General features: G+C 42.6%; 1 long non-coding RNA gene across 1 annotated transcript; it reads left to right on the forward strand.

The window, feature by feature from the left end:
- Positions 1 to 375: 375 nt before the first annotated feature.
- On the forward strand, positions 376 to 7926 carry LOC139080333 (uncharacterized). The gene is made up of 2 exons (XR_011534774.1): positions 376 to 606; positions 5551 to 7926. It is a non-coding gene; the product is annotated as an uncharacterized lncRNA (long non-coding RNA).
- The last annotated feature ends 16079 nt before the right edge of the window (positions 7927 to 24005 follow it).

Below are 24005 nucleotides of genomic sequence, written 5' to 3' on the forward strand. Positions count from 1 at the left end.
ATTCCTGATTCTGAAATAACTGTCGTGACGTCAATCTCAACCAGATTTTCATACTTCTTTGGTAGGTACTGGTTTCGCTCCCAGAGTCTTTTATAAGCAAAGTTTATTCTTAGGGATGCAGGTAGACCATATGTAAGCTCCTGTTCAAATGTGCCTCTAAAATCAGAACCTGGAAATGGGACAATACAGTGATCGGTTGCCCCCACATCCAAGTCGGTGAGGGATTTGGTGAGGGAAATTATGAATTTATCCACATTTAGAGAGAAGTTTCATTTCCTTTCCATCTGTGATTATCCATCCCCCTTTAAAAATGTGATTTTCCTAAAATTTAGCATTACAAAATCTATATTTCTTTTCTTTTTTTTTTTTTTGGAGGAAGATTAGCCCTGAGCTAAATACTGCCAATCCTCCTCTTTTTGCTGAGGAAGACTGGCCCTGAGCTAACATCCATGCCCACCTTTCTCTACTTTATATGTGGGACACCTACTGCAGCATGGTGTGCCAAGCGGGCCATGTCTGCACCTGGGATCCGAACCTGCGAACCCCGGGCCGCTGAAGCAGAACATGCACCACCGGGCCAGCCCCCAGCATCTATATTTCTTACCAGTAAGTTTGATCACTAGTTCTTAAACCAGTTTTGATAACCACATGCCCTCTTGACTTGCCATACAGTCATAGGAGAATTTCCGAATGTGGCTTTATAGGATGGGCCTCCTAGTCAAGGAGAACCTGCATTCCAGTTCCTCAGAGTGGAACCAGACATGCCCAAACCAGCTGCTTCTATATATCTTTCTTGGTTGTCGCTGTACCAGATTCCCACATTTAGAGTTAACGTTAAAGGTTTCAAAACTGTGTTTTCAGGAGGTAATAGACTTGGAAAGAAAACACAATGAAAAATTCAGTTATTTATAATTATCTAATTATTAGTTGGTTTTCTTCAGACTGATTCTTTTCTTAAACTCTATGCAGTATTTTTTTTCCTTAAAGGAGAAATAGGAGCCCACAAACGTAGTTGTAATGTCTCTGTGGCCCGTCTTTTATGGCTCTCCCTGGTAAGGTGTTAAGACTGACGCTGCTGTTCAGCTTTTAAGCATATTATGTTTGCACCACTCCTCCCTGGCCTGAGCCTCATTTCCTCAATTCTCCCATCCAACATCTATGTTACCAGGCAGGGAAAAGTGGTGAAAAGGTCATTTACTTAGAAGCATAAAGAGCAATTTCACTGTCAATGCTTTACCCTGTAAGAGCCCTGATGGAAGGGCGCCCAGCCTTCTCAACTAGAAGCATCATAGAAAGCAAGCAAATCGTCAGAATCATTGAACTCCCCAAAGCTATGCTTTTCCATTCATGTTACACTATGGAATTTGGATATGCTCGTATTAAGACTTTTTCAAAACTAATGCTCATGGCTGCACACGTGATTTTCAATAGTTTTTGCACGTGATTGGCTATGTGATTCAAGACAGGCCAGTTTGACTTTCTCTGTCATGGACTGCGTAAGAGGCACAGTCAAACTAGGATGGACGGCAGTAAAAGCCAATGCCATCTGCTGACAGTGCCCTGGAGAGACGATCCAGACTGTGTGCTGCTGAGATCCTTGGGGTGGCCCTGCCTCCTGTCTCTCCCGACTTTTACTAATGAGCTGATGAAGTCTGTCTTTGATTCTGTGAATTGCCCTATTTCCTTCAAAAGCCACTCCTCTACCCCTTAAATTAGTCAGAATTGGTTTTTGTTGCTTGCAACCAATGCTCCTTAAATGATTACGAAACAAAATATAGGCCTTCATATAAGCAAACACACGGACAAAGAGAACAATTTGGTGGTTACCAGCAGATGAGGGGTGGGCAGAGGGTGAAGGAGAGCACTTATGTGGTGACAGACAAGAAATAATGTACAAATTGGGCTGGCCCCGTGGCCAAGCTGTTATGCAAGCTCCGCTTCGGTGGCCCAGGGTTTCGCAGGTTTGGATCCTGGACGCGGACACGGCACCGCTCGTCAAGCCACGCTGAGGCAGCATCCCACATCCACAACTAGAAGGACCCACAACTAAAAATATACAACTATGTACTGGGGGGCTTTGGGGAGAAAAAGGAAAAATAAAATCTTAAAAAAAACTATTAAAAAAAGAAATAATGTACAACTGAAATTTCACAATGATGTAAACTATCATGAACTCAATCAAAAAAAAAAGGAGAAAAAAATATATAGGCTTTCCATGCCTGTAAAATAGAGTAAAGGACAAAATTAGAAGTCCGTTTCTTTGATTGTCACTGCTTCTTGATTGTTATTCAATGTTTTTGTGTCTAGAAGGTACAATTCAGAAAGGCAAGAAGTCTTTGCGCTTTGGTACAGAATAATTTATGCAGGAACGCTAGCTGGCTGAACCAAACAAGTTTCCAGTTTGTGCGCTATTTGTATAGTTCTGCATGCAAACTAATGTACATTCTCTATAGCAAAAATAACTTTTATGACTATTAACCTTGATTTCTGACTACATTCTATCCTTCTGGTATTTTTTCGAGGGTGGCATTTGGGAAGAGGTCTTTTTTTTAAAAAAAATTGAGATATAATTAATATTATATCTCTATTTTAAATTATACAATTTAGTGGTTTTTACTGTATTCACAAGGTTGTGCAACCATCACTACAATCTAATTCCAGAACATTCTCATCTCACTAAAGGAAATCTCATACCCACTAGGAGTCACTTCCCATTTCCCCCTCACCCCAGCCTCTGGAAACTACTAACGATTTCCGTCTCTACAGATTTGCCTCTTCTGGACATCTCATATATATGGAATCATACAATATGTGGCCTCTTGTGTCTAGCTTCTTTCACTTAGCATAATCTTTTCAAGGTTCTTCTAAGAGGTCTTCTTTAAGTATAGCTCATAATGAGGCTCTCATCAGATACCTAATCTATCTCAACAAAAACACTCTCTATGAATGTAGAGACCTACTTGGGATCTTTTTTTCCCTTAAGATCTTATGAGAGTTTATGGTTTTGCACTCTAATTTTGGCTTGTGGGTATAGCAAAAGGAAAGAAGGAAGGAACTAATTCTTACTGGAAATGGTTTCCCTAAGTAAAACAACACTGAGAACCTTTTTTTTTTCTTTTGAGGAAGATTAGCCCTCAGCTAACATCTGCTGCCAATCCTCCTCTTTTTGCTGAGGAAGACTGCCCCTGAGCTAACATCCATGCCCGTCTTCCTCTACTTTATATGTGGGACCCCTGCCGCAGCATGGCTTGCCCAGCGGTGCCATGTCTGCACCCGGGATCTGAACCGGTGAACCCCGGGCCGCAGAAGCAGAACATGCGAACTTAACTGCTGCACCACTGGGCCAGCCCCACAGAGAAGCTTTGAAGCAGCACCCTGGGGTCATCCTTTTCTGCTGCCCATCTTTCTGGCTATCCCTCTTTTGCCTCATCTTACTTTATTTTTATTAGAGCATCAATCACTCCCCAACATAACATTTGTTTGTTATTGTCTTGCTCTACTAGAATGTAAGCTCCAGAAGACAGGGGATTTTTGGTTTTTTGTTGATGACTGTATCCCCAGTATGAAGAGCAATGTTTGGCCCAAACATATTTCCCTCTCCACATCCACTGCCTCTTTCCTCTCTCACCCAGTTTGTCTCAATAGCTACCCAAAAGTCCTCCCAGCCCGTAGTTTTGTTTCTCCCCAGTTCATTGTCTATATTGGATTGATAGTGTCTTTTAAAACCATTGATATATAATCATGTCACTCTCTGTTTAAAATACTTGAGTGTTCCTCACAGCTATTGGGATCAAACTCATGCTTCTCCTCCTCCCCTTCTTCCTCTTTCTTCCCTTCACGGCTCACAAGGCCTTGTGTGATTTGGCCTAGTGTCATCTTTTGCAACTCTCCTCACCCCTCCTCCACCTCACTCTGTGATGCAGATGAATTTCGTCTTTGCACATGCTGACTCTGAAGTACCTATGACACTTCCGAGTGGAGAGGTCCAGTAGGCACTTGGGTGCATGGGTCCAAAGCTCAGGTAAGAAGTCCAGACTGGTGATGGAGGGCTGGGTGTCACCGGCATACAGAGATAGTCACTGAGTCTGTGGGCAAGAGTGAATGTGTGGAGAGTTCCAAGAGGACACCTGGCAGAGTACTGAAGAATGCCAGCATTCCAGGAGGGGCCTCAACCAGGAATGCTGTCTGAAATAGCCTGACTCCTTCACGATCCAGATCAAAAGAACTAGTTTTCCCATTTGCAGCTCATCCTTTCCCCTTCTGGTTTTTATTATTTTTTTTTTAATTTTTTATTTTTTCCTTTTTCTCCCCAAAGCCCCCCAGTACATAGTTGTATATTCTTTGTTGTGGGTCCATCTAGTTGTGGCATGTGGGATGCTGCCTCAGCGTGGTTTGATGAGCAGTGCCATGTCCGTGCCCAGGATTTGAACCAACGAAACACTGGGCCGCCTGCAGCGGAGTGCACGAACTTAACCACTCGGCCACGGGGTCGGCCCCTCTGCTTCTGGCTTCTAGTGAGGAGACAAAATCCTAAGCTCTATGTTCTGTAATTCAACACTGGCTACAAATGATTCTTCAAGGAAGCCCCAGCTGTTTAGCAAGAAACCTGAGTATTTGACAAGATGAATATGCAGCAAGCGAGTGTATCTTAGAAAGGTTTAAGAAAAAAAAGCTATGCACACCCTAGGCACTCTGACCAGGCAGCAGCACAGATCCCATCTATGGCCACAGCCTCAGCCTCGCCCCTGACATGTCACAGCCTGCGCTTGGACCTGATTCTTCCAAGAACTGCCTGGGGTGCTCTAGTGTTGTGTCTAAGGTGGCACAGGACTGTGGCAGGCCCACAAAGGCAGAGAAGGATTGGGACCGGGAGAGGGCCATTAAAACCATCTCCGCTTCTTGCTTACAGTACTCTCCTATCAAGTGGAAACCCAGCAGTTGACTTTGTTTGGAACACCAGATCTGAGGAATGTTACGAGTTATACCAGTAAAGGGTCTGCAGCTGAATCATAGGGAATTTGAACAAGATTAAATAGATCTCTTTAAAGAAAAAAAGACAGAAAGAAGATAATAAATATGTACATATAAGCTACCGTAAAGTTTACATTTATTCCGTAGCTTGTCATTACGAAGTTGAGTTTCTCGGGCTGTTCGCTATGAAGGTCAAACAGCTTTCTGGTGATTAGAAAGATTTGTTGTAATTGTCCCAAGAACTGTTGAGTTGTATCCTTGAGCTCATAAATACTTAAAATAGGAAACTGCATTTGTTAAAATGATATTTGTTTACCTAAAGTTATAAACTATTGATTTTTACCCCCCAAACTTGAGATCATTAGCTTCACCAACTTTATTTTGTAGCTTCTCTTGACTCTAATTGGAGCCTGAATTTATTGTTTTTTTCAGTCAGAAAGTGCCTTGACCTTCTGTCTGGACTTCTTCCTACAGGCTTGTATTTTAATAAGCCTGGTGACTCTAACATTCATTTCTGAGAAGCATAGCAAATGTCAGTTTTTCTCTATCACTTGCCTGAGAGATGTGCCTTTTCCACAGTGTGCAGCCATCAGGTGGGTCCTGAGCAGAAATCCTGACACGGCTTTGTCCTCAGCACGTGCATTTTTCTGATGACTGGGAGAGTTGGAAGGAGACCTGGAGATCACCAAAGGCAGTCTCTGATTTACGGATAAAGAAACTGACGACTAGAAAGCTTCATTGTCTGTGCTCACCCAACAGGTTAGAGGCAGAACCAGGACTAGAATCAAGGCTTCCTGCTTTTCCTACATTGCTTCTCCCCACCCCACCCCCACCCAATTTGTTGTTGTTGTTGTTACTGTGGTAGATTTTTACCACTTTAGCCATTTTTAAGTGTACAGTTCAGTGGCATTAAGTATATTCACGTCGTTGTGCAACCATCGCCACTATCCATCTCCAGAACTTCTTCATCATCTCAGACTAAAACCCTGTGCCCTTGAACAAGAGCTCCGCATCCTCCCCTCAGGCTAGCTCCTGCTGAGCACTGTTCTATTTTCTGACTATCTGTATGTATTTGACTGTTCTAGGTACCTCATATAAGTGGAATCATACAGTATTTGTCCCTTTGTGTCTCACTGATTTCACCTAGCATACTGTCTTTAAGGTTCATCCATGTTACAGCATGTATCAGAATTTCATTCCTTTTTAAGGCCAAATAACATTTCCTTGTATGGCTATACCACACTTTGTCTATCCCTTCATCCATTGATAGACGTTTGGGTTGTTTCCATCTTTCACCTTTTGTGAGTAATGCTGCTATGAGGCAAACCTTTGTTCAAGTCCCTTCTTTCAATTCTTTTGGGTCTATACCCAGAAGTAGAGTTGCTGGATCATATGATAATTCTCATATGAGTGAGGATCTCAAGAGATTAATATGGTGTTGCTAAACTTTATAACTAACGACAGCATAGAATTTTCTTCACTCTTTATTTGCACATATAAATCTATTGTACGTAAAGGGCATCGCCCTTAAAGATTTTTCTTATTTTAAGTGCACTTAAACTTATGCCAATTCTTTCTTGTGCCCATCCTAAATAGTATCCCATTTTCAAGAACATGGTCGGCCTAGGATATTTTTATGATATGATGCTGAGCTACTCAACTATTAAACAGAAAAGGTTATTGGGCCTGGGAAGTGCCTAGTCATATTGGCCAGGAAAGGGACTCTCCTCCTTGGCTCCAAAGCCCTACAGCAGGGATAGAGATGCAAGATCAGTGCTTTCTGAATCTGGCACTAAGGAAGGTGAAGGAGATGGGCAGGATCATAAGGTTAAAGTGAGGCTGAAGCACAGGAAAAAAGAGTGAATCCTGGAAAGAAAAAGAATTGCCAAGAGAAATGGGCCCAGAGAATAGAAAGAAAGCACCCACTCAGGGTCAGAATTCCTTCTGAGATATCCCCTAAAAAATTATCTTCTAGCTTCTGAAAAGGAGAGCTCACTGCTTTGCAAGGCTGTGCATTCCAACATTAGATAGCTCTAACTTTTTAAATTTTCTTTAAAATAATTTAATATCCAACAATAAACGATGTATTAAATAGTAAATAATGGTGTAGCCATAGAATGGAATATTATTCAGCCAACATAAAGGATGCTGCTGTAAGAGAGTGTAGAAACAATACTTAGTGATATAGGAAAATGCTTATAATACATTGTCATATGTACGTCAAGTCCCTCCTTGTGGGGGGAGTGTGTGTGTGTGTCTGTATGTCTACCCCATTCTCATTTTTAGTTTCACTTTATTGCGACCCACTTGGGGAAGAAGGCAGACAAACCAGGAGATTCCCAGGTTGGGTTTGCTTCCCAGGAGAATCCGCTCAGCTCTAGAGAGTTCCAGAAAGTTCCCAACTTCCCCTGCCCAGAATCTCCTTCCACAAATCCTTTTACCCTCTCTGCTGACCAAATGGTGGACCCCTGCTGGGTAGTGAATGCCAAGACTCTGATAAAACGTCCTTAATAGGCATTGAAGAGAATAGCAAAATGCTTGTGGTTACCGTTTGCCCTAAAGAGGCCCATGCTCTCCAGGTGTGGGAGATAAGGCCTGGGAAGGCCCAGAAGCATCCGAAGAGCAGAGACAGGGAAGTCACTCAGGGCTCAAGAGCTTCCCACTCCAGCTTCTATGGCCCTTTGTTCTGTTGCTCAATGTCTGTGTGAGTTCCAGGCAGTGAGAGTCCGGTCTGCACGCAGCCAGACGAGCTCTTTGTATTTCTAACCCTCACTTGAGGTTCTCAGAACTCACACAGAACTCCCTCAGAAAATACCACTGCAGTTTCAGTGTGTTTTTAAATATCAAACAACCCAAAACCTTTATGTTAAGCATAATAAAATATAATGAGCTGACTTCTCAGCACAAATAGATTAGACCAAATAATATCAAATAAAGAAAAAACGAAAGAAAAAACTTTTGAGATACTGAAAAAGTTTTGTGGTATAATTTCTCAAATTGACAATTCTATTTTAGTTTTTCAACCTGATTAAAAAGAATTTGGAACAGACTCCCACATTAACTTTACTTTATGGCTCACTATATAATAAAGAGTCCCAATATTTTGAATCATTATGCTCTCCATTTTGGGAAGGGAAGTGGAGGAGAACAAAATATTGCCGAAACCAACCCTCTTAAAACAAAGATTTGGCTCACTTTCTGTCTTGTCCTTTTATTTTATTATTTATTTATTTTTTGAGGAAGATTAGCCCTGAGCTAACATCTGCTGCCAATCCTTCACTTTTTGCTGAGGAAGACTGGCCCTGAGCTAACATCCGTGCCCATCTTCCTCTACTTTATATGTGGGACGCCTGTCACAGCATGGCTTGCCAAGCAGTGCCTTGTCCGCACCTGGGATCCGAACCGACAAACCCCAAGCTGCTGAAGTGGAACGTGCACATGTAACCACTGCACCACCCGGCCGGCCCCAGTCTTGTCCTTTTAAAATGGAGATATTGTTGGTTCCATCAGTCCGTCTCCTCTACTGCATTATCGTAACACACCTCCAGCATTTCCACAGATCACATCGAATCTTAATATGATATTTGTTCTTGCTTATTTAGGTCTCCACTTGAAGGTAGAGGTCATGTTAAAACAGATAGAATAATATAAAACCATGACCTGGCAATTTGGAAATAACATTCCACAAAGACAATCTTGTCCCTCTTCAGGGCCCTGGGTAATGCACCTGCTACACACTAGCACGTTTGTATAAGAATGGACACCTTGGTTAAAGAATGGGTCCCATCCCGATGCATCTAAGTAAACGGCTGAAATGAATTTTCAGCTGACTTTCCACAGTGCTCTTTGCAAGCTTTTTGCCTTCGTTAGATTGTCAGGAAAATGCAGGTTCACTTATTATGGACAATCATGTTCATTCTCTGTAGCACTTTGCCCAAAGAAACCCAGCCCAACATGGTAACATCAGAACAATTCTTCACCTCACATTTTCCCTTGAAACATAAAGAAAACAGAATCATTCTGCCTCTCTCCGGGAAGAAAGGCAGAGCCATTCCCCAAGGCCCTTGGAAAGCCATCTGGCTGCAGCCTTTCCCGGAGTTTTCTGGCCCAGGGACAAAGCACATTTATATCAGATGGATCAACACTGCCACCCAGTGGACAGACAGCAGGCAGGCTGAGGCCCTAGCCTTGCTCTTGGCTTGACAGCCAGACACTGACAGCCCGCGCTGGAATAGGAACCTGTCTTGTTTCAGGTGATCATGAATAGTTGTTAATATTCTCTTACAGGGAACTGGGGGGACCTCAGCTGACAAGCCTTTGATGTGGGTGTCACGGATGAGTGCAACTTAAGCAAGACATGCATTTTCATTGTGCTGAAGCTTTTTTTTTTTTTTAAACTATCAGTAAATTTATAGGAGGCACAGACTATAAACCAACCAAGCAAGTCTGCCAAGACTTGCAGGATCAAATAGGCTTGTGGGAGCAGGGTAATATTTGATCACCTGCCAGCTACTGCGGGAAGACTTCCCACCACAGAATGAGACTCACTGTTCACTGTGCATGTTGACAGTGGAAGCGTATTTTTACTGATACACGGATTTACAAATCAGTGGAGGAGCTATTCTTGTTTCCTCTGTTTTAAATATATCTCAGAAGACATGTATGGATGCAGCCTCTGCCCCTTCTCGTCTGTCCTGAGTCTCTTCCTCTTGTCTAGTCTGTCATTTGACACTTGCAACACAACGGCTTACTTTTCATATTAAGGTGAGAGGCTCTTTGCCTTAAGCCTTTCTTGCTAAGTGCACCTTGAAATTAGTTGCTTCTCCCCAGCTGGAACGCATCAACAAGCTGAGAGCGTTCACGTGGTGTCACTTTACTCTTCTTAAGGACGTCTGAAGCAGTGGGGCTGAGACTCCACCTTGTAGGAGCTGTTGTAGAATCTTGATTAAAAGCAAAGTCTGTGCTTATCGTGAGAAAATCTGAGTTTGAATCCTGACCGCACCGCTTGCTGGCTCCTTGGCCTGGGACAGGTTACTTAATCTCTGAATTTCAGTTTCTACCTCTCTTACCAGGGATAATATTAGCACCCACTATGTGGGGAGTTACATAGGAAAATACATATGACGATCAGCACAGGGCCAGGGCACATAGGGAAAGCTCAATAAGTATTAGTGTTAGCATGGTCATCATTATTACAATGCCAGCAGTTGTACTTATTATTCCTAAAATGCAACTTCTTATAAAGGACCTCTAGACTAGCAAATGAATCAGGGAGTTTTTTTAGTGAGAAACATTCTGAGAGATCACCAGTCCATTGCTTCTCAATAAACCATCCAGGGGAGCTTTTAAAAAACATTGATTAGGAGCAAGGGGAATTAGAGGACGGTGATCAAAAGGCACAAACTTCCAGTTATAAGATAAATAAGTACGAGAGATGCAACGTACGTGATGACTATAGCGAACACTGCTGTGTGGTATGTAGCAAAGTTGTTAGAGTAAATCCTGAGTTATCGCAAGGAGAAAATTTTTTTCCTTTTTTCTTTTTTTCTTACTTTCCTTTGTATCTATATGAGAGGATGGATGTTAGCTGAACCTATTGTGGTAATCGTTTCATGATATATGTAAATCCAACCATCATGCTGTACACCTTAAACTTATACAGTGATGTATGTCAATTATTTCTCAAAAAAAACTGAAAAACAATTGATATCCCAAATAGTGAGACAAAAAAATGCTTATTGTATGAATCCTTTAGATGAAATTCTAGAAAAGGCAAACCTAATCTATAGTGAGAGAAAGCAGGTCAGTGATTGCCCTGGGGTGAAGTCGGAAGGACCAACAGCTCAAGGGCTGAAGGAAACTTTTTGGGGAGACAGCAATGTTTCCTGTCTTGATTGGGGAGGTGGTTGCGTGAGAATATACATGTCTCAAAAGTCATCGGAACTGTACATTTACAGCAAGTGCATTGTATTGAATATAAAATACGTCATAACGAAGTTGACGTAAAGAGAATACTGATGCTGAGTCTCACCCAGAGAAATTCTGATTTAGTTGTTCTAGGTTGGGGCCCAGAAATCATTCTGTCTTGCATCTAAGGCATCAGCGGACCTAGTCCAGTCCTCTCCGCTTCCAGATGAGATGAACCCGCACATAGACAGCTGTGTCTAGCGGAAGGTGCAGGACTGAAAACCAGGTCTCCAGGTCCTTGTGCTGTAAGTCTTTACCTTCACTAATACTGTTCCTTCTCCCTGGAGCTTCTTTCTCCTTCTTCCTACCTCTTTATATAAAAGATCCCACCCACCTTTAGGCTCACATATCGCTTCTCAGGAAGCCTCAGACTGCAGCTCTCCTGCCGGACTAGGAGCTCCTTGGTGGGAGGGACTGTGGCTTTTTCTTTTCTTTTTTTTTTTATCCTTAGCACCCAATACTATGCTTCGCATAGAGCAGGCATTCAATACGCATGAACTGAACTGAAAAATCAGTGGAAGGGAATTAACATTTATTAAGTGCCCGCAATGTGCCAGGAATTGAAATAAGCACTTTATGTACATTGTCTCACTACATTTTTACAATTGTATGAGTTGGTTATCATTTTCCCCTTTTGTAAGGAAGGAAACGGGCTCAGAGAGCCTTGGTAATTTGCCCAAGGTCACACAGCAAGTAGTAGAACCAAAGTTTAGACTCAGGTCTGTCTGTTTTCAAAGTTCATGCTATCTCTACCCTCCTAAACTGTCTCACTTATGGTAGTTGTTCTATCTGCTCTTAAATTATGGATATTATGTGTCTTATCTCCTCAATTAGGTTATAAGCTTCTTAAATGTGAGAGTTAAATTTTAGTATTTATCATCCCATATCAACTCATGAGGTGGATGATTTGGCCACTTCAGTGTTAACAGAGTACCCAATTTTTAAGTTCAATAGAGTAACCGTGAGAATAATCCCACAGTTATAAGATCTGCAGTTATAACCTGCAGTTCTAAGGAGACCTGCAGTCAAGGAGGTACCACAGAAGGTTGTGATTGGAGCTGATCCGTTTCCGTACTCCTTCTATCCTTCCCTGCGCTCTAGGAGTGATCTCTAAGCCATGCAAGCATCAGACACAACAGTCGGTTAAGAGTCATGTATCTCAAAGCATGTGACAAAAAATTCCTGGAATGTCATTGCCTTTGCACCAGATGTGGACAGTTGCCACCAGCAAATTTAGATGCAGAGGTGACATTGTATTTGAGCAATCAAATGTAATCTGGGGGCCGGCCCGGTGGCGCAGCGATTAAGTTCACACGTTCTGCTTCTCTGCAGCCCTGGGTTTGCCGGTTCGGATCCCAGGTGCGGACATGGCACCACTTGGCATGCCATGCTGTGGCAGGCGTCCCACATATAAAGTAGAGGAAGATGGGCACAGATGTTAGCTCAGGGCCAGGCTTTCTCAGCAAAAAGAGAAGGATTGGCAGCAGTTAGCTCAGGGCTAATCTTCCTCAAAAACAGAAAAACAAAAAGTCAAACAAAAAAAGTAATCTGAATGATGCTAAAAAGAAGAAAAAGTTGTAAAGACATTAAATCCCAGGTAACAAATCTTTTCCTCCATTCAGCAGTATTTCTATCTTTGAACGAAAAATTGTAGGCTCTGTCTTCACCACTCCCTTAGAAGTGCCTTCGTAAGCTCGCCAAAGCTCTGTATTGTCAAGGCCAGTGGACGTTTTCCTGTTTCTTACGTTTCCTGACCTCTTTGTGGCATGTGAGATTATTGAACAGCCCCTCCTTCTCACGCTCTCTCCTGAGCTTCTGTGGCCCCACTCTTGTCTGTTTTCTTCCTATTTCTTTATATCTTCATCCTAGTCTTTGTCACGCACAACTTTTTCTCTACTTGACCACTAAATGTCTAAAATCTCCAATCTTGCCTCCTGCCAGTCACTCTCTTCACATACCCCGGGGGAACCCATAATTTTAACTACTATTTCTGTCTACCAAATGTCTTCCAAAGCTAGTGCTCTCCTCTGAGCCCTAGACATGGAGGTTGAATTGCCTCCTTCTTGATGTCTCCATTTAATGTCACTCAGGTACCTCCAACTTGACGTGCCCAATCAGAATTTTTCATCTTTTTCTTCGAACACTTTAATGTTGGGTTAAAGATGTCTGTAAATTCTTTGCCACTCCACCCATCAAGAGATGGGAGTCTATTTCCACTCCCCTTGATCTGGGCTGGCCCTGTGACAGGCTTTGAACAACGGCTTACTGCATAACTTCTGCGGCCAGGCCTTAAGGGATCTCCAGCTTCCATCTTCACCTCTCGGAACATTCCTTCTCAAAACACAGATACCATGTTGTGAGGAAACCTGAACAGCTGTGTGGAAAGGCCCTCAGGAGGAGAACAGAGACCCCCTGGACAACAGCCAAAACTGACTTCCCAAATGGCAGCAGTGCCACCTGCCAGCCATGGGAATGAGGTTATTCTGGAAGCCTGCAGCTGTACGCAAACTGCCCCAGCCAGTGTTACGTGAAGCATAGTCAAGCCATAGCTTCTAAGTCCTGAGCAGGGTCATGAGCAAATATGTGATTTTTGTTTCAAGATTTTAAGTTCTGGGGTGGTTTGTTGTGTAGAAATAGATAAGAGACATTTCTTATCCTCCTCCTTCTGATTTCCCGATCTCAAAAAATGGTACTGCTGTTCTTCTCATTGTCCAAATGAGAAGTTGGGAGGCTTAAACCCTTCCTTCACTCAACATATCAAATCTTATAGAGTCTTACTTCTAACTCTCGCTCATACTCAGCATCCTTTTCCATTCCCACTGTCACTGCCTGATCTTTTCTCACCTAGTTAAATGCAATAACAGGGCTCTCTGTTACTCTGACCTCTTCTGGATCATTCTGTCAAAATGATCCTTCTAAATTACAAAATCCTTCATGTCACTCCTCTCCTTCAAATCTTTTAATGAATCCTCTTACTTTTCATGGAGAGTTCGAATTCCTTACCAAACCTCATGATCAGGCTTCCATGAACTTCTCTAGCCACTAGCTCCCTCAACATGCACCCCCCCCAATGCTGATTTACTGCCCACCTCCCAGATTCATCCCACAATTCCCTATCCTCTTGGCGTCCAAAATGCCTTCCACATTGCAGTTCGCAGGAAATATTCACCCAGTTAATTCTTACTGGTCCTATAAGACGCTTCTTGCCCAAAGGCTCTCTTCTTCCTTCTGACCTAGGACTCATTTCACCATGTCTTGACTGTGTGTTCTCTGGATTGTCTTTTGCTGTGAGAACAAGAGCAGAGTCTAATGCATTTTTCTCTCTGAAGTTCCCATCACACTCCCCAGCGTGTTGTAGGAGCTCAGTAAATGTTTGTTATCAAATTCGTGAATACATAGAGCTGTGCCATCAAAAACGCTTCTTGGACTGAGCATCCTCAAAGAGATATTACTAGTATTTTGGGCTTCCTTCCTCATTGTTAAAAGGTTCAGCCAAGCATGGCTCCTTTTATCAGCTGCGCTGGCCTCCACAACTCCTACTGAGCATACGTACGAAGCCCCTTCCATGCCTCCTGCCTCCATGTGCCCAAGCGCACCTTCCTGAAGTGCTGGATATGAGCCATTCCTCCCAATCCATTCACCTCATTCGATTCCAGTCTTGTGCCCCTTAGCCCTTGATTTCCCTACTCCACATTGCTACATGGCAGAGAGTGGTGCTTAAGAGCGTGGATCCTGGAATAAGACTTCCTGGTCTGAACCTCAGCCCCACCACTTCCTAACTGAGTAACCTTGGACGAGTGGCCTGACTATCCTGCGTCTCAGTTATTGACCTGCTCAATGGACTCATATACAGAGAGCCGGCCATTTAGGGTTCTTTTGAGAATTAAATGATATTCCAGGTAAACAGTGTTTGCAACACAGTAAGCACTCAATAAATATTTCCTCTCTTGATCTTCTTCTGACTCTGCCATTTCTGATCCGTTCAGATAACTTTTACTGCGTGTCTATTAGATGCCAGGCATGGGGCGGGGGGCCGGGAGTGTCTGCATGCAGCATATCAGAGCTCCTGGGACTTGATGCACATTCATCTCGTTCCCCTGAGGAGTTGAATTCTTCCTGACCGCGGTCCCATTCTCTCATCCACTCAGCTGGTCTGTCTCTTCAGGGGAGACGTAGCTCAGTTCACAAGCCTGTGGTCCCAGAGCACCTGCCATGAGACCAACAAAGAATTATCAGTGACCATACACTCCCATATCTGGCCCTCAGGCCAAAGTATCATTCACTCATTCATTGGTTCATTTATTCATTTGACAAATATGTTTTCAATGTTAACCACATACTAGGCCCGATGATAGGCACTGGGGCTCTAGTGGTGAACAAGACATGGTCCTGCCATCAAGAAGCTTCCAGTCTGTGGGCAGAGGAATCCAGCTTCAGGGCAGGGTGGGAGGGTGGGGCTGCCACCTCCAGAACCTGAGTTCCCTGTGCTCCCAGAACCACCACACACCCGCTGTGACTCAGGCCATGCTTTCAGGAGCTTTGTCTACATCCTTGATGCTTCCACCAGAGTGCCCTGTCCATTCCCACTGCTGTCCAGTTTCCAAGTACAGCTATACACTTTCAGCATCACACAGGCCTCACGGTTTCCTGGCTCGATGGAATGAAAGAGTGTGGCCAGGCAACCCTTTGGAAGGAGACTGGAGTTTTGGGGTAGTTTTCTGTGTTTTATAACCTTCCCCATTCTTACTTATATTCCCTTTAGGGTCTCTGGTATGGGATCATTCTCTTCCTTTTTATGATCTAAAAAAGAATCTACTTTCTGGAAGCCTAAGGTATCTAGCTAATTATGCCCAGATTTCTCTTTCTTCACCATTCAGATTTACAAAAGGACATGTCACTTCCTTGAAAGGTCGTTATCAACTCTGCTGGATAAAATAATATTTCTTTAGTCAAAATTTACATTTTAAATTTGTTTGGTTGTTTATACTCTGCCTTTTTTTATCAAAGGACATGAGGTGGTTCATAGGAAGTAAGTATAATGTAAGAGAAAATTATAAATTAAAAAAATTATGATGAGAAAATTTAAAAAAAAAAAGAAGCTCTAGATTTTAAAGAAGAAATGGATTTCAGATAAGTGGTCCATAAGTTCTTAGCCTATTTATAATTCAGTCTTAAACTTTGCTCTGTACTTTCAGGCAAAGTGAAAAGAGATACCCAGTTGGGCACCAAAAATCTCATTGCCAGGAAAGAGGAAACATATCAGGTCCTCAAGGGAAGTCAAACTTTTCTACTTCTCATTCAGAAGGACAATTTTCACATTGGGCTTTGTATAGAGGACACCAGGCCTGTAGCAAATAATGTAACATCCCTCAAAAGAAGCTCAGGGCATATTTAGAGGAACATTCTAAAAGGCAACTCACTGAAGGTGGATCTGCCCTCAGCTTTCACATGTGTCAACCTGATGCAGAACAAGACCTGGGCTCTGCAAGCATTCTTTGAATTATCCCCTGATTGCCATCACTGGGGTTGGCGCAGGGAACTGAACGGGCAGCATGGGAAGAGCCCCAGAGAAGTGGGCCCTCAATGTCATGGTAAGGAACTTGGACTTGGCCCCAAAGGAAGTCCTTAGAGAGTTTTAAGCAAAAAAGTGATGCAGTCATGTCCACATATTAAAAAGAACACCCTGCAATATGTAGGAAATAGCAGAGGGACCAAGACTAGAGGCAGGAAAACTAGTCAGAGAGAGCATTGGAGAACATCAGGTGGGAGGTGATGAAGGCCTGGAATAAGCAGAAGCACTGGGATTGATGAGTGCCTACTCGGATCAACTGGTAGTGGCTGCTTAGAGTACAATCAGAAAAGAGTTTAGGGCCCAGTCTAGGCTCAGCTGAAAAGAATAATGGATTAGTAACATCTGTCATGGATGCAGACTGGGAGGAGGGGGCATGACTGGTATTCACCATTCCTATTCTCTGGCAGAAGAAGCATAACGATGTACTGTGTGTTTTGGGGCTGGCCTGGTGATGTAGTGGTTAAGTTTGCACACTCCGTTTTGGTGAACTGCAGTTTGTGGGTTCAGATCCCAGGTGCAGACCTAGCATCACTTGTCAAGCCACGCTGTGGCGGCATCCCACATAAAATAGAGGAAGATTGGCACAGATGTTAGCTCTGTGACAATCTTCCTCAAGCAAAAAGAAGAAGATTAGTAACAGATGTTAGCTCAGGGCCAATCTTCTTCACACACACAAAAAAGGACTGTGTGTTTTGAAATGTGCACACTGTGTGAGTCCGTGTATATGAAGATCTAGAACAGACAAAACTAGTTTATGGTGGTAGAAGTCAGAATAGTGGTTACCTGGGTGTGAGTAGGAAGGTAGATTATTGACTGAGAAGGGGCGAGAAGGAGCTTTTTCAGGCCTGGAAATATTTTATATCTTGATGTGGGTACTGTTTATGCAGACTTATACATGTGTAAAATTTCATTAAGCTATATATCCTTAAGATCTGAGACCTTTGTTATATGAAAGTCTTACCTCAATAAAAGAAGTGGGGGAAAAATTCCTTCCACGAGCCTTTGCGTGGTCGAGGAAATGTGTTAAGATGTAACATGCAAGTAAACATTATTTCACAATTTGTCTTTATACACATGACACTCACCTGAATGGAAGGCATGCTTCTAGATCTTTCAGTTCCCTATACACTTTGGCCTCTTCTTTTATAGTCTCGTCCCTTTCCTTAGTTGAGAACACGTAGACTATAATGGTCTGATCCCTGGAGGACAGCCGCTTGCTTGTAAGGTGGGCATCCTCCGGGTCTGACACGTCAGGGTTGCTGTGAGCCCTTCATAAGCATGTGCCCCTTCCTTCCCACACAATGTCATCCTTAGGACCACAGGACAAGCCAGCTGGGAAGCAAATCATGCACCCTTGCTCTCAACAGAAGAGGAAGCCTAGACACGTAATGGTAGAAATCACCTTTAAAGAATTAAAAGCACAGAAAAACATCACTTTAAAAAGTACTAAAGTGGCTACTTTGGTAAAGCATTGAAATTTAATTCTACACAGAATTTTATTTGCCAACACGCTGAAACATGTGAAATACGCTAATAGAGTCAAATGTAAGCCTTTCACCTATGTAGGCACCCATGGATCTGAGACAAACATAAGCATTGTGTTCAGAAGACTAATTAATCCAACGGATTGCAAATAATTGACCGGTAAGAATGATACTAGAGTGCTAATTGCAGTTTAACAAAGGCAAGAAGAATAAATCAAGGCTGATCTGTAAGATACTTACTTTATTCTTTCTTACAGATGGAAAAAATACTGAGGCTCGAGAAGTTCAATAATTTGACCAAAAACACACAGGTAGTAAATGACAGAGCTGGAATTTGAACCCACGTGTGTTTTTTCCTGTTGTGGCACTGCTGTCTCACTGACTCCTGAAGATGAAATGCCTATAGCGCACTTCTGAGTTGGTTTATGTCTATTAATAGAAGGGATAAGAGAGTAATGCAAGAGCCAGAATGGAAATCAGGACGCTAAATTCAGATCCGTCATCAGTCACTTACTCTCAGCCTGACTGTAAATCTTCTGACTTCTTCGTGCCTCAGTATTAACATCTGTAATGTAGGGATAACATCAAATTTCCGCGAAAATTCTAGGGAGGTTATGAGGCTTATAAAACTAAATTTCATGAGTTTTAATTATGCTTAAAGAATTTTTGAGATGTTAAATTTGTTAAAAAATAAAACCTTTTAATTAAGTTACTTAAAACTGGCATTCCTGGGTAGCTAGAACACAATATTTTGTTATCTTTAAATGATTCAATGTTGGCTTCATTTTCTTTGCCCTGAACCTGAGGAACCTGTGATAAATACCCAATTATGTTTGTTAAAGTCATACTTTTCGAAATGTCTTAATGCCTCCCCTCAGTAGAAACACATTTCTACAAAATAATGGTTATATATTTACTAGTCGTGAGAAACCCCATGTGCAAATATGGTACATTATATCAGTACCTGCCTTAATGCCCCATCAGACCTATTTTCAATGCTTTTGTTCTTCCCTTTCTCGGGATATTGTTTAGTAGTGAATTTAGATACTACAGACCAAATGATCTTCTCTGGTCAGCCCCGGTTGCCCAGTGGTTAAGTTTAGCATGCTCTGCTTCAGTGGCCTGGGTTTAGTTCCTGGGTGCAGACCTACACCACTCATCTGTTAGCAGCCATACTGTGGTGGTGTCTCACATAAAAAAAAGAAGAAGGAAAAAAAGAGGAAGATTGGCAATTGATGTTAGCTCAGGGTGAATCTTCTTCAGCAAAAAGAAAGAAAATGGATCTTCTTTTATGGAAAGAGAGGCAAATAATTCCAATAGAATATTGGTGCTCTAAAGTGTTCAGAATCTGATTAGTTATGTATTCATTATAGCAAAAGTTTATATATTTGTGTGTTAGTATGTGCATGTAGTGGAAAATTTCACATATTCATAAAAATATGAAACATAAAACAAACACCCTTGTACACACCACCCAGCTTTATCAAATTTTAATATGTTACTACATTTGCTATATAAATAGTTTTTTTCATCATTATAAATTCAGATGCAACTGAAAGCCCCAAGGACGACTCCTTATTTGTTTACTCTGATTTTGATGTATTCCATTCTCATGTATGTTATATAAATGAATTATAATCCATAATCTATCAGGGTTAGGTTTTTTGTTGAAAGCCACAGACACAAATTCTGCTAATTTAAGGAAACAAACACAAACAAAGAAATTTACTAAGGAACTCAGAAAACCTTTGGGAAAATGGAAGAATCAGGCTTGCAGGCTTCACTGGCGGGGAAAATGTCCACTGGGGACACCACAGCCACGGCTGCCACGCAGACTCTGCAGCTTGTGCTACTGGCCCTGCAGCCCCAGGACATTGCTGCGAGAACCGCTGCAGCTGCTGCCTCCGGAAGCCACGAGGAGCTGGTGCTTCCCCCTGCTCAGGGCTCTGGGCAGCCCCACAGCTGCACGAAAGTCTGGGGCAGGCTCGTGGGATTGGTGGAGCCTGGGTCACATGCCTGGGCCCTAGCTGCAGAGGAGCCTGGGAACGCAAGAATCAGCATTTTTGTCATCTTTAGTGGAAGTCCATTCTGTCTCCGCAGGTAGGGGAGTCCCCAAACATAGAATGTAGGTTCAGATGCTGGATGGTCACACAAATAGCAGTTGTCCGCAACAATTTATATTCCCTGGTTAGTGGTCATTTAGGTTGTTTCCAATTGTTCACTATTGCAAACTGCTGCAATGAAATTTTTGTACATAAGACTTTTATTTCACTGCAGTTGAACTTTTCAACCCTCTCCTTTATGTTTGTGGGGGTTTTAGGTTATGTTTGGTTTAAGAATTTATTTTCTACCTTTAGCTGATAAAAAATTCTCCTTCTGTTTTCTTCTAAATGTTTCATTATGTGTCTTTTCACATTTAGATCTTTAATCTACCTGGAGTTTATGATGGAAAGTAGGAATCTAATATAGATAGTTGATAGATAGATCGATGATAGATAGATCAATGATAGATAGATAGATAGATAGATAGATAGATAGATAGATATGGGGATGATAGATGACCAGCTGTCCCACCACCACTGACTGCATAATCCATTCTTTCCCCAGCAGTCTGTAATGCTATCTCTATTGTACATCAAGTTTCCACACGTATGTGAGTCTTGTTCCGGCTCTCTATTCTGTTCCATTAGTCTAACTAGCCTGGTGCCAATTCCACAATATCTTAGTTACTATCACTGCATAAAAGTTCTTGAAGTCTGGTCAGGCAAGTCCTCCCACTTTGTTTTTTTCTATTAATGCTATTTCCAGAGTCAGCTATCTTACACCCCAAAGAACACAATGATCAAAAACAGAACTTTTGGCATGTGTGGTTTGGTATACACTATGAGCCACAGAGAGTGGCAAGAGAGTTAACAACACTGCCTTTGCCTTGGGCTGCATGGTAGCAGAGAGCCCTGAGAGCACGAGGCAGGGGGTTAGCATCAAAGAAATTGGGGGTGTTTGGAATTAGGGCACTGATTGCCACACTGTAAAGAGGAGGAGCTCCCGCCTCAGGTGGCACCCTCTTGTTTTCCCATGACCACTTACTCCTCTGTCCCCACCTTTGGCTTCCCAGGAGCCTATCACAAGTGAGCACAGAGTGTGCCAACATCAGGCCACCTGGAGAGGCATTCGAAGCATCCCTGAGTAATTCCAGTGTGTCAGGTAGTGCGCTGTGAACTCACCAAAAGTCAGGTTTCAGGCTACAACCCTCTATATACATTTCCGCTCAAGAAGGCAATTTAAGTTCCTGCCTTGAGCATCCCCTCCAACCTCCTGCCTCAGATAAACTGCGATGAGGTAAAATAGAAAGTGAAGCAATTAAAGGACAAAACTGCACTCCAAACCGGGGTGAACACCTCTGCGGATAGAAACTCAATATCTTAGTGGAGCTAAAGCCATCGGCTTGCTTGCCTCCAGGGCTAGATGCCATAAAAGTAGATAAGAATTTGGCTCTTGTGGGAAAAGAGAATAAAATAAAGTGCTCCTCTCAAGGCAGGGTGGTGTGGTGTTGGGGAGTGTTGCCTGGCTCACTTCTTGAAACCAAGGACCACCACTCTTTCCATGAGGCTAGAACAGCTGCTGTCTGCTCCTGCTTGGCACCACGGCTCATAGGATGCTTCATGCTCAGACAGGTGGGAAAACACAGACACAGCCTCCCAACCAGGTCTAAGCCAAACTGCTTGCTGACCTGGAGACCAGATCTACAACATTCCTAATAGTCACCGGGCAGGACATCCACCTCACCATTGTTGGACCTCGTTCTGAATGTGAAGCCTCAGGGTTCTGGGTGGTGGCGACTGAAAAACCACTTAGGGAGGGACAAGCAGACACAGACAGACAGATAGACACACACACACACATACACACACCACACAGGAAGAGGGAAAACATTCCACTCGAGATGAGCCTAGAATCAAAAATTCCAAAACACATCAAGAAAGCTAATTCTTAGACAATCCATAAAATCAATAGTCAGAAGATGAATTCAATCTAGACAAAATAAAAATAATAGAGAAAATCTTAAAAGTACCTAAAAACAAGTATGTTTAGAATCCTCAAGGTTAACAATGATGAAATAAATAACTTTGAAAGAAAGGAGAATTAAAAGACTTTTAGTTAAACTATGGTGAATTGAGCACTTCAATTCTGCTAAAACTTTACTAAAATGGCTATAAAAGGATAATAAAGGTAAAAACCTACAAGGCCTATTTTAGCACATGTTATATAAACTAGAATGCTTTCCTTTCACTATATGTAACAGAAAATGTAATTCAAACTGGCTTAATAAGGACACTCTGGCTCCCGCAGGTGGAAGTCTGGAGGTAGGGGTTCAGGAGCGGCATCATCCAGTGGCCCCATCTCTGTCTCTCTCACTCTTAATGTGTCAGCTTCATCTGTGGGCAGATAACAGATGCTGGATTAGCTCCAGGCCTCACAACTACTCAGAACAACCACCAAGGAACAGAGGGAGCTTTTGTCCCCAGCATTCCAAATAAAAAGCCTGGGATGAACTATGTCTGGTGTCATCTCCCTCCCCGAACCCGACACAATACAAGTGGCTACGACCGGATGGATTAAAAACTCCAATTGTCTTGCACCACCTGCGGCTCATCCCTGGAGTCTGGAGTGGGATCAGCTGCCCTTGAGGCACCTGGGCTGTGGAAGGGACAGGTGGATACTAACTAAACTTGAGGTCCTGTTGGGAAGAGTGAAGATAGAAATGACTCCTGGTATTCAGCTAAAAAAATGTTCACAATGTTCGCCGTCAATGTTATTATTTAAAATGCACATTGTGCAAAAATTAGAAACAAAGCATAAAAAGTTAGGGAAAGGACATACTAAAACCAGCATGCCTGTGAATTGTCATTCATATAGACCGCTACAGTAGGTAAAACTCTGTAGGACACTGCTTATGTGTTGCCTAGCACAGTAGCTGATTTCACTTCTTTTGTCAAACAGCACTTATGTAGACAGTGCTCAAAGTAAGTTCTGGAACTGAATACCCATTTTAATTTATAGCCTTAGCAGTGTTCTGTACAAAATACTGCACTGTGTTGCACAAACACTATTTGTTTTTCTCTATTCACGTTGTATGAGCCAAATGTGGGCTTTTAGAATTCTGTTCTCACTCTTTGAAGCATTTCCATACTTCTCTGATAAAATGCACGGTTCTGTCGGGGCCGGCCAGGTGGTGCAGCGGTTAAGTTTGCACGTTCCGCTTCTGGGCGGCCCGGGTCTGCCGGTTCGGATCTGGGGCGTGGACATGGACATGCATGTTAGGTCAAAAGCCATGCTGTGGTAGGCATCCCAGGTATAAAATAGAGGAAGATGGGCATGGATGTTAGCTCAGGGCCAGTCTTCCTCAGCAAAAAAAGGAAAATTGGCAGCAGCTAGCTCAGGGCTGATCTTCCTCAAAAAAGAAAAAGCACGGTTCTATAGAAGAGCGGATGTTTAAACTTGCTCCTGTAGTTCAACCCCATCAATGGTGACTGTGAACCATTACAAATGATGTGGCAACTTGCTTGTGCCTAAAAGAAAAAACTGGACCTAGAATGTGTACTATGTGGGGACTTCATAGGTTTGCTAATTGACTTATAGCTAAACCTCAGTGTGTTTGTGCCTCTGTTCATTTCTTTCAGCATTTCAAGACACCCAAACACTACTATATTACCAACATTTTCCTGTGCATTAACCTCTGCATGGGAAAACTTAACAGTTACTGAATTTTCTAAATATATGATCTTTACAAATTTAGGTGGCTACGTTGTTTTTGTCTGTTTACTTACTCTTCTCAGCTTTATTCAATAAACTTGCATTTCAAGGCTTGCAATGGCAATTTTAACTTCAAATGGGCATCATGATAGAAGGTGCTGATTATTGGAGGGGATTTGAAAGACGAAGTTACCATGAGGAGGGTCATAGACTGTGTGCTAGAAAGAAATCAATTCAGCTCTCCAAGAATTGGATCT

This window comes from Equus przewalskii, chromosome 29 (assembly GCF_037783145.1).
Source record: "Equus przewalskii isolate Varuska chromosome 29, EquPr2, whole genome shotgun sequence".
Taxonomy (NCBI): Eukaryota; Metazoa; Chordata; class Mammalia; order Perissodactyla; family Equidae; genus Equus; species Equus przewalskii.